The sequence below is a fragment of the Canis lupus genome, chromosome X, assembly GCF_011100685.1.
Source record: "Canis lupus familiaris isolate Mischka breed German Shepherd chromosome X, alternate assembly UU_Cfam_GSD_1.0, whole genome shotgun sequence".
NCBI classification, from domain to species: Eukaryota; Metazoa; Chordata; class Mammalia; order Carnivora; family Canidae; genus Canis; species Canis lupus.
Window position 1 is genome coordinate 19,375,575 of NC_049260.1, and position 18,108 is coordinate 19,393,682.

The window sequence follows — 18,108 nt, forward strand, 5'->3', positions numbered from 1 at the left end:
CTACAAACAGGACCCAGCTGGGAATGAAAGATATTCCCCAACATTCAAGAACTGAGGCAAACCTGGATTAATACACAGGAACAGATTTCTTACCACATGGACATGGCAATGGAACATTTGGCTATGTAAGAATAACCAAAAAAACTATTGGATATTCCTGGGCTTTCCTCCAAGCCATGGGCAGAAGTCCTCAAGTTGTTTTTTGGGGAAAAGAACACAAATACAGTTACTTCCGTTATGAACTCATTAACATTATTAGCTCAACAGGAACTCAAAGAAATAGTGATCAAATACAATTCTAATGAAATATGACAACAAAGAAGTCATAGTGAGAACTGCAGGGGAGCCACGCATGCCTGCATTATTGGATAACACAAGCCGGGAGATTCTCAGCTACCCCAAAACATATACTTTTATTATTTTTAAAGGAACATTCAAAATTACAAAAGACATTATCAGAAAATTCCCTACTTCAAAGACCCCTGCATGCCTGGTCAGCAGTGAGATAATCCAGTTTTGTTTATTTTTTTTACCAGTTTTTAAATATCTTTATTCACAATTCAGTATAATACTGGTATGTTTGAATGCTATATGTATGATAAAACAGATTATGAAAAGCATATTTACAGTGAAACCACTATTTTATATAACAGAATCATCTGATATACTATCTCTTACAATAACAACTCAATAGAGTCAACTCTACCCTTTGAATGGACCAATTTTGTGATTCTCCTAGAAAGTTTTGAGTTGAACATAGTTTCTTGCTGCTTCTCTCTCTCTGATCCAAGGCTTAAGAAAATATTCCTAGAAATCAGCAATTAGAACCAGACCTCTCTAGGATTGAAGAGAGACAGGAGTGAGAAAAGGGACATCCTGTCACATTTTAGAGGCCCGCAACTGTTATGCTTTGCAGGATAGTGGGGAGAGGGAATATGCAATGGAGGAGGAAAAATCCCCAACTGAAATGCATATGCAATATGGTCAAGGAGATGCTATGCTTACAAAACCACATTCATCTTCTTTACCTCTAATTTTAAAATAATTCATTCCCTTGTTGGGTATGCAAGTGAGCAATAGGGGAAGCAGTGCATCTGCAGTACCAGCTGGTGCTAAGAATTTCAACACTTTGAGAAGATGCAGGCTAGAGAACTTTATTAGGCACCGGAGGGGTTCTTCTTTCTTGCCAAGATGCCCCCATTTAAGTCAGTTTTGAATTTCATTTTAAGTTTATATTGTACAAATTCTAGTCTTAGTTGAGAATAGTCTCCGAAAGTTTCTTGAGTCACTCCCTGGATTCTCTTACTATTCTGTATTCATGAACAATCCTTGAATCCATGTATATACCCAGCCCAAAGGTTTTGTTTGTTTGTTTTGTAGAGGTGTAATAGACTTGTGAGTTTCAGAGGTCTGATTATACTGTTTAAAAACAATAGCCTTAAGAGAGTCCAGATACCAGCTTCTGAGGTCCATTTTCACAATCTAATGGTGTTGGCTCGCAACTATCAGTGCTTGCCCCAGAAGGGGTAGATTGTTCTTCAGCTCGGAGGAAGAAGTCATATGAAGTTTGGGAATAATACACCACATAAGCAGGTTTATACTGGTGTGGCTTTCCATACTGCATTCCGCAAGCAATTCAAATCCATACTACACTTTCCTCAGCATCTCTGAAGCTGATCATCACATTTTTTAATGCTTCCTAAAGAATTTTTTAAATGATCTTTTAAATTGTTCCATATCAAATAGGTTAATATCTTCACCTGATCCTTCACTCACTTAAAAAATAATCCCAAGCTTGCTGGTGCTGATAAAACCAAGTATAGGGGGAGGAGCAAGATGGCGGAAGAGTAGGGTCTCCAAATCACCTGTCTCCACCAAATTACCTAGAAAACCTTCCAATCATCCTGAAAATCTATGAATTCGGCCTGAGAATTAAAGAGAGAACACCTGGAATGCAACAGTGAGAAGAGTTCGCGCATCTATCAAGGTAGGAAGACGGGGAAAAAGAAGTAAAGAAACAAAGGCCTCCAAGGGGGAGGGGCCCCGCGAGGAGCCGGGTTGAGGCCGGGGCGAGTGTCCCCAGGACAGGAGAGCCCCGTCCCGGAGGAGCAGGAGCTGCACCGACCTTCCCGGGCGGAAAGGGGCTCGTGGGGAGTTGGAGCAGGACCCAGGAGGGCGGGGATGCCCTCGGGTTCCCCGGGACAGTAACAGCAACTGCGCGCCCAGGAGAGTGCGCCGAGCTCCCTAAGGGCTGCAGCGCGCACGGCAGGACCCGGCGGGACCCGGAGCAGCTGAAGGGGCTCGGGCGGCGGCTCCGCGGAGGGGGCTGCGCGGCCCCGGGAGCAGCTCGGGGGGCTCGGGCAGAGGAAGAGGCTCCGTGCGGAGGGGGCTGCGCGGTTCCAGGAGCAGCTCGGAGGGGCTCGGGCGGCAGCTCCGCGGAGGGGGCTGCGCGGCCCGGGAGTGCGAATCCACCAGCGCAGGCTCCGGAGCACAGGGCGCCGGGACACAGCCCAGGATCCCGCCTCCCCCGGGACAGGCAGAGGCCGGGAGGGCCCAGGACAGCAAGGACGCTCCTGCCCCAGCTGAGCAGATCAGCGGCCCCGCCCCAGAGCCTCCAGGCCCTGCAGACCAAGAGCTCCGGAGTTCCTGCGGGGGCTGAATCCAGGTTTCCAGAGCTGCCCCGCCACTGGGGCTGTTCCTCCTGCGGCCTCACGGGGTAAACAACCCCCACTGAGCCCTGCACCAGGCAGGGGCACAGCAGCTCCCCCAACTGCTAACACCTGAAAATCAGCACAACAGGCCCCTCCCCCAGAACACCAGCTAGACTGACAACTTCCAGGAGAAGCCAAGGGACTTAAAGTACACAGAATCAGAAGATACTCCCCGGTGGTTCTTTGTTTGTTTGTTTTTGTTTTTGTTTTTGTTTTTGTTTTGTTTTGCTTTTTGATTTGTTTCCTTCCCCCACCCCCTTTTTTTCTCCTTTCTTTTTCTTTCTCTTTTTCTTTTTTTTTTTCGTTTTTTTTTCTTTTTCTTCCCTTTTTTTTCTTTCTCTTTTCTTTCCTTCTTTCTCTCCTCTCTTTTTCTCTTTTTCCCAATACAACTTGCTTTTGGCCACTCTGCACTGAGCAAAATGACTAGAAGGAAAACCTCACCTCAAAAGAAAGAATCAGAAACAGTCCTCTCTCCCACAGAGTTACAAAATCTGGATTACAATTCAATGCCAGAAAGCCAATTCAGAAGCACTATTACACAGCTACTGGTGGCTCTAGAAAAAAGTATAAAGGACTCAAGAGACTTCATGACTGCAGAATTTAGAGCTAATCAGGCAGAAATTAAAAATCAATTGAATGAGATGCAATCCAAACTAGAAGTCCTAACGACGAGGGTTAACGAGGTGGAAGAACGAGTGAGTGACCTAGAAGACAAGTTGATAGCAAAGAGGGAAACTGAGGAAAAAAGAGACAAACAATTAAAAGACCATGAAGATAGATTAAGGGAAATAAACGACAGCCTGAGGAAGAAAAACCTACGTTTAATTGGGGTTCCCGAGGGCGCCGAAAGGGACAGAGGGCCAGAATATGTATTTGAACAAATTCTAGCTGAAAACTTTCCTAATCTGGGAAGGGAAACAGGCATTCAGATCCAGGAAATAGAGAGATCCCCCCCTAAAATCAATAAAAACCGTTCAACACCTCGACATTTAATTGTGAAGCTTGCAAATTCCAAAGATAAAGAGAAGATCCTTAAAGCAGCAAGAGACAAGAAATCCCTGACTTTTATGGGGAGGAGTATTAGGGTAACAGCAGACCTCTCCACAGAGACCTGGCAGGCCAGAAAGGGCTGGCAGGATATATTCAGGGTCCTAAATGAGAAGAACATGCAACCAAGAATACTTTATCCAGCAAGGCTCTCATTCAAAATGGAAGGAGAGATAAAGAGCTTCCAAGACAGGCAGCAACTGAAAGAATATGTGACCTCCAAACCAGCTCTGCAAGAAATTTTAAGGGGGCCTCTTAAAATTCCCCTTTAAGAAGAAGTTCAGTGGAACAGTCCACAAAAACAAAGACTGAATAGATATCATGATGACACTAAACTCATATCTCTCAATAGTAACTCTGAATGTGAACGGGCTTAATGACCCCATCAAAATGCGCAGGGTTTCAGACTGGATAAAAAAGCAGGACCCATCTATTTGCTGTCTACAAGAGACTCATTATAGACAGAAGGACACCTACAGCCTGAAAATAAAAGGTTGGAGAACCATTTACCATTCGAATGGTCCTCAAAAGAAAGCAGGGGTAGCCATCCTTATATCAGATAAACTAAAATTTACCCCAAAGACTGTAGTGAGAGATGAAGAGGGACACTATATCATACTTAAAGGATCTATTCAACAAGAGGACTTAACAATCCTCAATATATATGCTCCGAATGTGGGAGCTGCCAAATATATAAATCAATTATTAACCAAAGTGAAGAAATACTTAGATAATAATACACTTATACTTGGTGACTTCAATCTAGCTCTTTCTATACTCGATAGGTCTTCTAAGCACAACATCTCCAAAGAAACGAGAGCTTTAAATGATACACTGGACCAGATGGATTTCACAGATATCTACAGAACTTTACATCCAAACTCAACTGAATACACATTCTTCTCAAGCGCACATGGAACTTTCTCCAGAATAGACCACATATTGGGTCACAAATCGGGTCTGAACCGATACCAAAAGATTGGGATTGTCCCCTGCATATTCTCAGACCATAATGCCTTGAAATTAGAACTAAATCACAACAAGAAGTTTGGAAGGACCTCAAACACGTGGAGGTTAAGGACCATCCTGCTAAAAGATAAAAGGGTCAACCAGGAAATTAAGGAAGAATTAAAAAGATTCATGGAAACTAATGAGAATGAAGATACAACCGTTCAAAATCTTTGGGATGCAGCAAAAGCAGTCCTAAGGGGGAAATACATCGCAATACAAGCATCCATTCAAAAACTGGAAAGAACTCAAATACAAAAGCTAACCTTACACATAAAGGAGCTAGAGAAAAAACAGCAAATAGATCCTACACCCAAGAGAAGAAGGGAGCTAATAAAGATTCGAGCAGAACTCAACGAAATCGAGACCAGAAGAACTGTGGAACAGATCAACAGAACCAGGAGTTGGTTCTTTGAAAGAATTAATAAGATAGATAAACCATTAGCCAGCCTTATTAAAAAGAAGAGAGAGAAGACTCAAATTAATAAAATCATGAATGAGAAAGGAGAGATCACTACCAACACCAAGGAAATACAAACGATTTTAAAAACATATTATGAACAGCTATACGCCAATAAATTAGGCAATCTAGAAGAAATGGACGCATTCCTGGAAAGCCACAAACTACCAAAACTGGAACAGGAAGAAATAGAAAACCTGAACAGGCCAATAACCAGGGAGGAAATTGAAGCAGTCATAAAATTATCTTAAATCCCAAATAATTTAAGATAAATCCACTTCCTTCTTTCATCTTAGGGTAATAAAATTGTTATTCAAAACCTGGAAAAGCATGAGTTTCTCTCCCCTGCCCCTGCCTCTACCAACTCATTTTTACCAATTAGTATTTACTATAGAATGGGCCTATTATAGCACTTCATCCAGTAAAGCTTTTTACTAAACCATTTTCTTGAGAGCACAGCACCTTACCATGAAGGAAGTAACTCCCAAGCTCTTTTCCTCTATTAGAATGTAAATCATAAGAGCAAATTTGCACTAATACAAATACCCTACAGGATAAGTTGCTTACGCCTTGCTAGAAATCATTATAAAACCTGGATCATATTTGTCAGATTTGGGATACAATTCTAAGACTTAAGAGAAATTAATGGGAAATATTTTCAATGTCTCTCTGAACTCCCAAAGCAATATCTGAGGCAACTATAAAAATCCATGGAATTAATTTCATCCTCAAAATCAAAGCAGCTACATTAATAATTAACCTAGTAAATTTCAAAGTGATCTTAACTGTGCCTACAAATCTAGCACAGACTGAGATCAAACCTGAGACACAATTCAGTTTTCCAAAATATGAGCCAAATGCTGATGGAAAGTTAAAGTGCTGACCCATATATACCGGTTACATTAAATGTCATTCTCCTCCTCCTTCTCTTCCTCCTCCTCTTCATATTATGCTTTGCATGAGAGGATAACACCTACTGATACACTTTTAGTAGACTGTGCTCTTGAAATATTTTGTTTATTAGAGTGTTGAATTTGCTCCAAATAGCTTCACTTAATTCCAATCCTGATCAACATTTTCAATGACACTAACCAGGGTTAAGTGAGCAGTCTATGGCCAAGAGTGAAAACAAAGTCAACATTTTCACCAGGGAATGAAACCCATGACTCTAATCCCATAAGCATCTAAGCAGTTATGGCAAATCAGTCAGAAATCAGCAGCACACGTACTATGGAGCTCCTCAAACATAACCTAAGGATGCTGAGGAAAGCTGGATGAAGGATGTACTACTTTATCATTCTCCTTTCATAGCTGTGATTGGAACTATGTATTTAATCACAAGCTATTTTAAAAAAATCACAGGACAACAGATGACCCCTGAATTTATTGAAAGATTTAAATTTATTGCTCAATAGAATGAAAATCACATACTTCTCCTAGGAAATAAAGTACCTGTCCATCTCAAGTATAGAAGAGCATATTTTACAGGAAGCAACTAAAAGAATATGTGACCTCCAAACCAGCTCTGCAAGAAATTTTAAGGGGGACTCTTAAAATTCCCCTTTAAGAAGAAGTTCAGTGGAACAGTCCACAAATACAAGGACTGAATAGATATCATGATGACACTAAACTCATATCTCTCAATAGTAACTCTGAATGTGAACGGGCTTAATGACCCCATCAAAAGGCGCAGGGTTTCAGACTGGATAAAAAAGCAGGACCCATCTATTTGCTGTCTACAAGAGACTCATTTTAGACAGAAGGACACCTACAGCCTGAAAATAAAAGGTTGGAGAACCATTTACCATTCGAATGGTCCTCAAAAGAAAGCAGGGGTAGCCATCCTTATATCAGATAAACTAAAATTTACCCCAAAGACTGTAGTGAGAGATGAAGAGGGACACTATATCATACTTAAAGGATCTATTCAACAAGAGGACTTAACAATCCTCAATATATATGCCCCGAATGTGGGAGCTGCCAAATATATCAATCAATTATTAACCAAAGTGAAGAAATACTTAGATAATAATACACTTATACTTGGTGACTTCAATCTAGCTCTTTCTATACTCGATAGGTCTTCTAAGCACAACATCTCCAAAGAAACGAGAGCTTTAAATGATACACTGGACCAGATGGATTTCACAGATATCTACAGAACTTTACATCCAAACTCAACTGAATACACATTCTTCTCAAGCGCACATGGAACTTTCTCCAGAATAGACCACATATTGGGTCACAAATCGGGTCTGAACCGATACCAAAAGATTGGGATCGTCCCCTGCATATTCTCAGACCATAATGCCTTGAAATTAGAACTAAATCACAACAAGAAGTTTGGAAGGACCTCAAACACGTGGAGGTTAAGGACCATCCTGCTAAAAGATAAAAGGGTCAACCAGGAAATTAAGGAAGAATTAAAAAGATTCATGGAAACTAATGAGAATGAAGATACAACCGTTCAAAATCTTTGGGATGCAGCAAAAGCAGTCCTAAGGGGGAAATACATCGCAATACAAGCATCCATTCAAAAACTGGAAAGAACTCAAATACAAAAGCTAACCTTACACATAAAGGAGCTAGAGAAAAAACAGCAAATAGATCCTACACCCAAGAGAAGAAGGGAGCTAATAAAGATTCGAGCAGAACTCAACGAAATCGAGACCAGAAGAACTGTGGAACAGATCAACAGAACCAGGAGTTGGTTCTTTGAAAGAATTAATAAGATAGATAAACCATTAGCCAGCCTTATTAAAAAGAAGAGAGAGAAGACTCAAATTAATAAAATCATGAATGAGAAAGGAGAGATCACTACCAACACCAAGGAAATACAAACAATTTTAAAAACATATTATGAACAGCTATACGCCAATAAATTAGGCAATCTAGAAGAAATGGACGCATTCCTGGAAAGCCACAAACTACCAAAACTGGAACAGGAAGAAATAGAAAACCTGAACAGGCCAATAACCAGGGAGGAAATTGAAGCAGTCATCAAAAACCTCCCAAGATACAAGAGTCCAGGGCCAGATGGCTTCCCAGGGGAATTTTATCAAACGTTTAAAGAAGAAACCATACCTATTCTCCTAAAGCTGTTTGGAAAGATAGAAAGAGATGGAGTACTTCCAAATTCGTTCTATGAGGCCAGCATCACCTTAATTCCAAAACCAGACAAAGACCCCACCAAAAAGGAGAATTACAGACCAATATCCCTGATGAACATGGATGCAAAAATTCTCAACAAGATACTGGCCAATAGGATCCAACAGTACATTAAAAAAATTATTCACCATGACCAAGTAGGATTTATCCCTGGGACACAAGGCTGGTTCAACACCCGTAAAACAATCAATGTGATTCATCATATTAGCAAGAGAAAAACCAAGAACCATATGATCCTCTCATTGGATGCAGAGAAAGCATTTGACAAAATACAGCATCCATTCCTGATCAAAACTCTTCAGAGTGTAGGGATAGAGGGAACATTCCTCGACATCTTAAAAGCCATCTATGAAAAGCCCACAGCAAATATCATTCTCAATGGGGAAGCACTGGGAGCCTTTCCCCTAAGATCAGGAACAAGACAGGGATGTCCACTCTCACCACTGCTGTTCAACATAGTACTGGAAGTCCTAGCCTCAGCAATCAGACAACAAAAAGACATTAAAGGCATTCAAATTGGCAAAGAAGAAGTCAAACTCTCCCTCTTCGCCGATGACATGATACTCTACATAGAAAACCCAAAAGTCTCCACCCCAAGATTGCTAGAACTCATACAGCAATTCGGTAGCGTGGCAGGATACAAAATCAATGCCCAGAAGTCAGTGGCATTTCTATACACTGACAATGAGACTGAAGAAAGAGAAATTAAGGAGTCAATCCCATTTACAATTGCACCCAAAAGCATAAGATACCTAGGAATAAACCTAACCAAAGAGGTAAAGGATCTATACCCTCAAAACTATAGAACACTTCTGAAAGAAATTGAGGAAGACACAAAGAGATGGAAAAATATTCCATGCTCATGGATTGGCAGAATTAATATAGTGAAAATGTCAATGTTACCCAGGGCAATATACACGTTTAATGCAATCCCTATCAAAATACCATGGACTTTCTTCAGAGAGTTAGAACAAATAATTTTAAGATTTGTGTGGAATCAGAAAAGACCCCGAATGGCCAGGGGAATTTTAAAAAAGAAAACCATATCTGGGGGCATCACAATGCCAGATTTCAGGTTGTACTACAAAGCTGTGGTCATCAAGACAGTGTGGTACTGGCACAAAAACAGACACATAGATCAGTGGAACAGAATAGAGAATCCAGAAGTGGACCCTGAACTTTATGGGCAACTAATATTCGATAAAGGAGGAAAGACTATCCATTGGAAGAAAGACAGTCTCTTCAATAAATGGTGCTGGGAAAATTGGACATCCACATGCAGAAGAATGAAACTAGACCACTCTCTTTCACCATACACAAAGATAAACTCAAAATGGATGAAAGATCTAAATGTGAGACAAGATTCCATCAAAATCCTAGAGAAGAACACAGGCAACACCCTTTTTGAACTCGGCCATAGTAACTTCTTGCAAGATACATCCACGAAGGCAAAAGAAACAAAAGCAAAAATGAACTATTGGGACTTCATCAAGATAAGAAGCTTTTGCACAGCAAAGGATACAGTCAACAAAACTCAAAGACAACCTACAGAATGGGAGAAGATATTTGCAAATGACATATCAGATAAAGGGCTAGTTTCCAAGATCTATAAAGGACTTATTAAACTCAACACCAAAGAAACAAACAATCCAATCATGAAATGGGCAAAAGACATGAACAGAAATCTCACAGAGGAAGACATAGACATGGCCAACATGCACATGGGAAAATGCTCTGCATCACTTGCCATCAGGGAAATACAAATCAAAACCACAATGAGATACCACCTCACACCAGTGAGAATGGGGAAAATTAACAAGGCAGGAAACAACCAATGTTGGAGAGGATGCGGAGATAAAGGGAACCCTCATACACTGTTGGTGGGAATGTGAACTGGTGCAGCCACTCTGGAAAACTGTGTGGAGGTTCCTCAAAGAGTTAAAAATATACCTGCCCTACGACCCAGCAATTGCACTGTTGGGGATTTACCCCAAAGAGACAAATGCAATGAAACGCCAGGACACCTGCACCCCGATGTTTATAGCAGCAATGGCCACGATAGCCAAACTGTGGAAGGAGACTCGGTGTCCAACGAAAGATGAATAGATAAAGAAGATGTGGTTTATGTATACAATGGAATATTACTCAGCTATTAGAAATGACAAATACCCACCATTTGCTTCAACGTGGATGGAACTGGAGGGTATTATGCTGAGTGAAGTAAGTCAGTCGGAGAAAGACAAACATTATATGTTCTCATTCATTTGGGGAATATAAATAATAGTGAAAGGGAATATAAGGGAAGGGGGAAGAAATGTGTGGGAAATATTAGAAAGGGAGACAGAACGTAAAGACTGCTAACTCTGGGAAACGAACTAGGGGTGGTGGAAGGGGAGGAGGGCGGGGGGTGGGAGTGAATGGGTGACGGGCACTGGGGGTTATTCTGTATGTTAGTAAATTGAACACCAATAAAAAATAAATTAAAAAAAATAAAAATAAAAATAAAAATAAAACCAAGTATAAATGATATATAAAAGGGCTGCATCATAAAGACTTGCATTGCTTCTCCTCACAAAACAGAACCAAGTCCTGAACAAGAGATTCCTTTTTCTGCCAGAAGTTTGTGGTCTGCAGGTGATTTTCAGACAAAAAAAAATCCCAGGCTTGGAAGACTGTCATCATTTCAGTCATTGGGATTTTCAAAATGGTTCTCTTGATAAACTCAGCAACAATGTCATCAATCTCTTTGGCATAGCCAACATGGTCAGTCAGGTCTCTTCCTCAGTAGCTGTCCCCTAGAGGTGATCCACTTCTTAAATTACACTCAAGAGCAGTCTTTCTCAGCTCATCTCCTGAAAGGGGATAAACTCACCCATAAACTCATATCAGTCCTCATCTCAATGTGAGAGTTATTTCCACACGCAGTCCACAGGAAATATTAAACATGCAGATGAGACTTCTATGCAGCACAGGGGCTTGTGCTCCATTTTTCTATACAGCTGGAAGCTTTGGCAGTTGTGGGTGCCTTCAAGTCTTGACCAGTGCCTAAAGCCTCTGATTCCCATTAGAGGCAGGATATGGAGGTTAAGGCTCTACCTTAAACAATCCTGTTCTCAAAATCCAGCATATGGAGGTTATCCAGGATATGGAGGTTAAGGCTCTACCTTAAACAATCCTGTTCTCAAAATCCAGCATAACTGGCAGGGCTCCCTCATGTGCCACATAAAACAAATGTCAAAACATTAACTGTATTATACTGAGAAATCAGTAATGTTCTTATATTAATTATTAATCACAAATTCAGCCTACATAATGGTACTAGGATATTGCAAAGAACAACATCATATTTGCTGTTAATGTTTTTGGAGCAATTTATATATTTAAAAAAATCTACACCGATTAAATAATTTTTTAAGCTGCATAATGTTTGGTATATAGTAAGGACATATTGAATTACTATAGCTGAGTTTAAAAATATGAAAAAAGTGGTCCCTTGAGAAATCTACTCAGTACAAAGTCCCTTGCTTACAGGAGGAGATGGATAGGAAATGATCCTTCCACAGAAACAAAGAGGCTTCTAACACAGAGACCTGAAGACAATCACATATGTGATGAGGTCTGTATATACTCTGAAAACTCAGAGAAGAATGAGACAAGGGGACACTGGGTTACACCCACACTGTACCCATCCTTATGTTTCTGGATTTCTCCCAGTTCTCTTCCCCTCTCCCCTTTTATCACTTGTTTCTCTTTTTTTTTTTCTCTACTTTTCCCCATGTCTCCTGCATTCTCATAAATTTTGCTGAGTGATATATATATCATATGTGCTCCCAAGAAAGACCAGGGGGCATATCCACCATCGCTTTCTTCCCTCTTACTAGTAACATCTCCTATTTCAGTCTTTAGGGTCTCACCTATCTTTTTCTAAAAGGGCAATGAAACCATATCAGTCTCCAGATAAAGGGGATTAAGAGTCGCATGGAGTAGATCTGTCAAAATAAACTGAGGAACTAACAGCCCACACCATGTGGGGAAAAGGGCTGGGTAAAATATGGAAACAAATGTCCCTGAGGTAAAACCATCAGCTCACACAAAAGTTGGGATCATACTTCCTATTTGAGAGTCTGGAGGCCAATACATCAGAACCCAAATGGCACAAGGAGTACAAAGGCAGAGAATTGAAAAGGTTGAAGGGTTACATACATTGGTCAGCAGAATTGAATTAATATCCAAAGCTGGAATAAATTCAATAGTCAACAAATAACCAAATATTTTCATGAGGCTTTGAAAATAAAAAAGAGGCTCCCAAAGAATACCAAAAGAATCTATACTCTCCTACACAACAGTTGAGGGGTAAGTTTGAACTGGAGATAATCCAATATGAAATTCTCTTAACCTCAGAACTGGGAGGGATAAGCAAGCCAGTGTCCCTTCTAGTGGCTTCTCTCACTAGATACAGGATGATTGTAGAATGGTCTAGACCCTTTAAACAATTTTGTCTCTAATAGTTCCTTTTTTTCTAATAGTTCCTTAATAAGTGTGGGGACCTCCTTTTACTGTCCCCAACACATCCCAGTATCCTAATTGCTTTACTTACACCCCATGGCTGGAATGGGAAATCTGATAGCTCCTGCTCTTCTACTTATCTTACAACCACTGTTCTAATTGTGGCATTTCCCCATTGGGAAAATTCTTCACAACTCAAAAGAAGAATTACACATACTTAACTCTTCCTAGAATACATTTAGCCATATCAGTTACATCTTGTGTATATAGGCCCAAAAGAGCCTACCCATTAACTCACATCAGTCCATATAGTACAATCTGAGACTGATTTCTACATCAAAAGTAAACTTTTGACTGAACCCATGGAAAATTCCAGGCACCACACTTTTCAGCCCCAGTGTCCCTAGGAGCTGAAAAGCATGACAATTTCAAGTGCCACCAAGCCCCCAAAACACTTTGACCAGTGTGTCAGATATTTAGAGAAGGAGAGGCCAAAACTCTGCCTTTTACCTGTTTATTCTTGAAAACAATAAAGTCTGGGTGGAAAGGTGGTGCTGAGTATGTTATTTAAACATCAATCATAGGGATCCCTGGGTGGCTCAGCGGTTTAGCGTCTGCCTTTGGCCCAGAGTGCACTCCTGGAGTCCCAGGATCGAGTCCCACGTCAGGCTCCCGGCATGGGCTTGCTTCTCCCTCCTCCTGTGTCTCTGCCTCTCTCTCTATGTCTATCATAAATAAATAAATCTTTTTAAAAAAATAAATAAACATCAATCATAATAGTACAGATATTGGAATAGGGTCTAGGTCCTCCTGATCCTCCTCCTCATATGAGCAATGTGGTCATGGCCAAACTAGCTTGTAACACTGGATTTGTCATAGAGAATGGGGTGATTACTCCTCATCCTGTTAACTGGCAGGGTCCCCTCACCTATTAGCCAAGGAGGAACTCTCTATAATATCACTGGATTTTCCCAAATCCATCCTTAGTAACAGTTCTTTGCAACTCAATTTAGGAGCAGATCTTAATACATTTTGACGTAACTGGCTATCCCTAGTCACCAAACACTTTTTCAATGAGGTTGGCTACTGTCCTGCAGGTCCCATTCCATGTGGGAAAATCAACCTGCTGAGTCTCACCTGTATTTTTGCAAAAGGGCTTTGTGACCTTATCAGCCTTCAGGAGAAGGGACTTTAAAATGCAAAAATAGGGGATCCCTGGGTGGCGCAGCGGTTTGGCGCCTGCCTTTGGCCCAGGGCGCGATCCTGGAGACCCGGGATCGAATCCCACGTCGGGCTCCCGGTGCATGGAGCCTGCTTCTCCCTCTGCCTGTGTCTCTGCCTCTCTCTCTCTCTCTCTCTATCATAAACAAATAAAAAATTTAAAAAAATAAAATGCAAAAATAAGCTCCATAAATGGAGAAAACAAACTGGTAGTTGTTAGAGGAGTAGGGAATAGGGAGATAGGTGAAATAGGTGAGGGGATTCAGAGGCACAAACTTCCAGTTATAAATAAGCAAGTCACAGGGATAAAAAGTACAGCATATGTAATATAATTAATAATACTATAATAATTTTGTATGGTGACAGATGACTACACTTATTGTGGTGACCATGTCATACTGTATATAACTGTCAAATCACTATGTTTTATACCTGATTGTCAACTATATTTCAGAAAGAAAGAAAGAAAGAAAGAAAGAAAGAAAGAAAGAAAGAAAGAAAGAAAGAAAGAAAGAAAAGAAGAAGAAGAAGAAGAAGAAGAAGAAGAAGGAAGGGAAGGAATGAAGGAAGGAAGGAAGGAAGGAAGGACGGCCTCATCAGAATACGCTAAACCCCCCTCCCCCCGCCCTCCACCCCCTCACCAACCTCCCACCCTCCCTCCCAAGCCGCCCCTTCTCCCCCCCTAAGTCAGAAAAGAAAATGAAAGAAAGGAGAGGAGAGAAGAGAATTGAATTGATTTCATGGAGTCAATCTGTCAAAATCAGGTTAGACAAATTCCCATCTAGTGTTGCCTCTTATTAAGAGACAACTTTTACAGCAGTTTTGTAGTAGATACAACTGTTCTCTCAGGAACACAAAACACTGGAGTACATAAAAGACAGAGGTTTTTCTTTGCCTGCCTGTGGGATTCTGTGTGTGAAATCACTGTGCCCTCAATTTAGTTGGAAATTTTAACTCTCCCTTCTGATGGGCATCCAAGGCTATACAGAATGGCACCTTCTACTTGTCAATCAGTAACCTATTATTAATAGTGAAAGCTTTGGACATTGGAAAACTTTTTGAGACAATATAAATATTCAAAATTTTAAAACAGCACATTTCAAAATCAGTTTAGAGAGCTATAATATATATATCTTATATATTATATAATATATAACTATAATAGTTATAGGTATCTTGATGACACAATAACTTTTCATTTTTTACTTTTTCACTACAACTTCTCCTAGCTGCATTCAGACACACTTTTCAGAAACAAAACCATAGCTATCTTTTCACAGACACTATAACACAAGCTTCCAACAGCATATTTAACTTTCCCCAACTGGAAGCCCAGGGAAAAGAGGAGAGAGAACACAGGGGTAGCAAATGACACCAGTAAGCACAGGTTGTTCATAATTTTGTCCATTCCATGGTATAAGGACCTTTTTATCAACAACTAGGCACCAAGTAGCTAATTGTAATCTTACCTCTTGCTACCTAACCTGCCAAGCTTTTTTCAACAAGTAACATACATTATTGAATGCAAAAAAATCTATCGTACTATCAACCCAGCCCCCAGCCCACACACCTTGGAAGAGGCTGACAGTAGAAGGTCCCTTATGTACTCCACTCACTCCCCTTGTAGATATGGCTGCCAGGAGATCTCTATATCTCATAACCTGGCCTGTACTGCTCTACTTATCTGGGGAAGTCTTTAGGCCTCCTAACCCACCCTTGCTGTAAGACCAGGTCAGGAAAGCTTCAGGTCATCCAGTGACTCAGCCAGGGTACTCCGAGCTACCATGCATCCCAGATGCTTTATCCATACTAAAATGGAATATATTATCCCTTAGTCCGGGGACTCTATTGTCCTTTTCATCCACCACTTACCATGAGCTAACATGCTAGGAAACCTAATTAGGCACTAGCCTAGCCTTTTATATCTAAAAGGTGTGGGCACTGTAACTTTACTAGCCATAAATTCAGTGCCAAATTTGTCACTGAAAGCACAGAGATATGCAGGGCCAAGGAAAAGGCTTAACTTATTTAACACTTAAAAAATACAAAAAGTTGAGGCACTTGGGTGGCTCAGTCAGTTAAACATCCAACTTCTGATTTTGGCTCAGGTCATGATTTCAGGGTCATGTGATTGAACCCCACATCACACTCCAGGCTGGGCGTGGAGCCTGCTTAGGATTCTCTCTTGCCCTCTCCCTCTACCCCTCCTACCAACCCCATTCACACTCTCGCTCTAAAAACAAAAAAGTAAAAAAAAAATACAAAAAGCCCTTTTATATTTTGACACTTTAATACTTAAAAGCATAGCAAAAATAAGAATGAGGCAAAAGGGTCAGCTCCCTGTGATTCTTGTCTCACCCATCAAAAGGACATCATAACAAAGAGCAGCAAAGGGTTTCACTTCAAGCTGTAGGAGACCCCACTATGGATTTCTAGACTGTAGCTACATGGTTTGCTATTCTGCAGCTCTATACTTAAGTGAGGGAAGGGCAGAAATCCCCATATCCTAACAAACCTTGCAAGGCATAAATACAGTACCTCATGAGGGGTGAGGCCTGGAATAGCTGGCCCATGGGCAGCATTTCAGAAGGATTCACTCATGTTGTCTGGACTTAGAGCAGCACAGGACCTAGTGCATGACTTAAGTGAAAGAAAAGCTAGGGTTGAAGCTGTCACATCCAGTGAGAACAAAATGAGGCTGTTGTGGAAGGAAACTACACTTCTACTAGCTACAGAAGAAACAGTGTCTTTCCTAAGATTGACATGGGCACTCTGAAAAAGACTAAATAGACATTTCCTTGACTTTCATGGAGGACAAAAATTACTTCACCCTGTGTTGTTGACTATAGCACTGACAGCTTCAGAAAACTTTTATATGCTAGAGTTAGTGGGACACCAGCACTGGTGTATGATACATGCAAATGAGTCAAGAATCTAGGGCTGTAAACACATGGGCAAAAGATACAATCAACAGACTTTTTTTAAAAAAAGATTTTACTTATTTATTTATTTGACAGAGAGAGAGAGGACAAGCAGGCAGAGTGACAGGCAGAGGGAGAGGGAGAAACAGGCTCCCCGCTGAGCAGGGAGCTCTACATGGGGTTCTATCCCAGGACCTTGGGTTCATGACCTGAGCCAAAGGCAGACACTTCACTGACTGAGCCACCCAAGCGCTCCTACAATGAACAGACTTGATTGTAAGTGAACTGCACTTTTATCACACAGAGAGAAAGTTCTGTGTTTTCCATGGTTGACATGAGAACCCAATACAATTAAGTATACTCAGGTTTTCTTCATAGGAAAGCATAGAGGAGCACTAGGGGAGTAGATGAGCACAACAGAAGTGTGAGACTAAAGAATTAAAGAGCTAGGAGGGACTCCAGCAGCGGTTGGGGAAAAAGGCACTGAATGGGGCAGCAGCCTGCAGCCTGAGGACCCTTTAGGAAGTTCAAATGGTGCCCCTGTGCACATGAGCTCAAGATCAGTATTGCTTACTTCACTGCAAACTGCACCCCACCACCTGCAGAAAAACAGGGTGTGTTCTCTACCGTCTGCATACGGATCCATAGAAAGGGAACGTGATGGGTATTTTCTACACTCTCACAACGGAGACATAAACAGTACTTGAGATTTGTTCCAAGCAAATGGAAAACAGCTTCAGGAAGCTTGTCCTTTTTTTTTTCCTTTAGAAAATCCTTAATTTATTTACATTTGTGTTAACCAATCACTTTGTAGGGTCATTTCACTTTGTAGGTCATTTACTTTTTATACAATGAAAGCCATCAGACCTACATATTTCATTCTCTGGTACTGTTTTGAAATAAGCATTCATTTGCTGACACACATTCCTGCCACATTCTTTCTTCCCCCAGTAGGCAAGTTCAGACTTAGGAGGCCAAAGTCCAATGGAAAGTACCAGAACTGAGGGAAGAATATTTGCCTAATCACTCACGCCACAAAATGATTTCTTGGAATCTGCTGTGTGTA

General features: G+C 40.9%; 1 pseudogene; it reads right to left on the minus strand.

The window, feature by feature from the left end:
* Positions 1-984: 984 nt before the first annotated feature.
* LOC119868265 overlaps positions 985-18,108 on the minus strand; it is a 57,297-nt pseudogene continuing 40,173 nt past the window's right edge.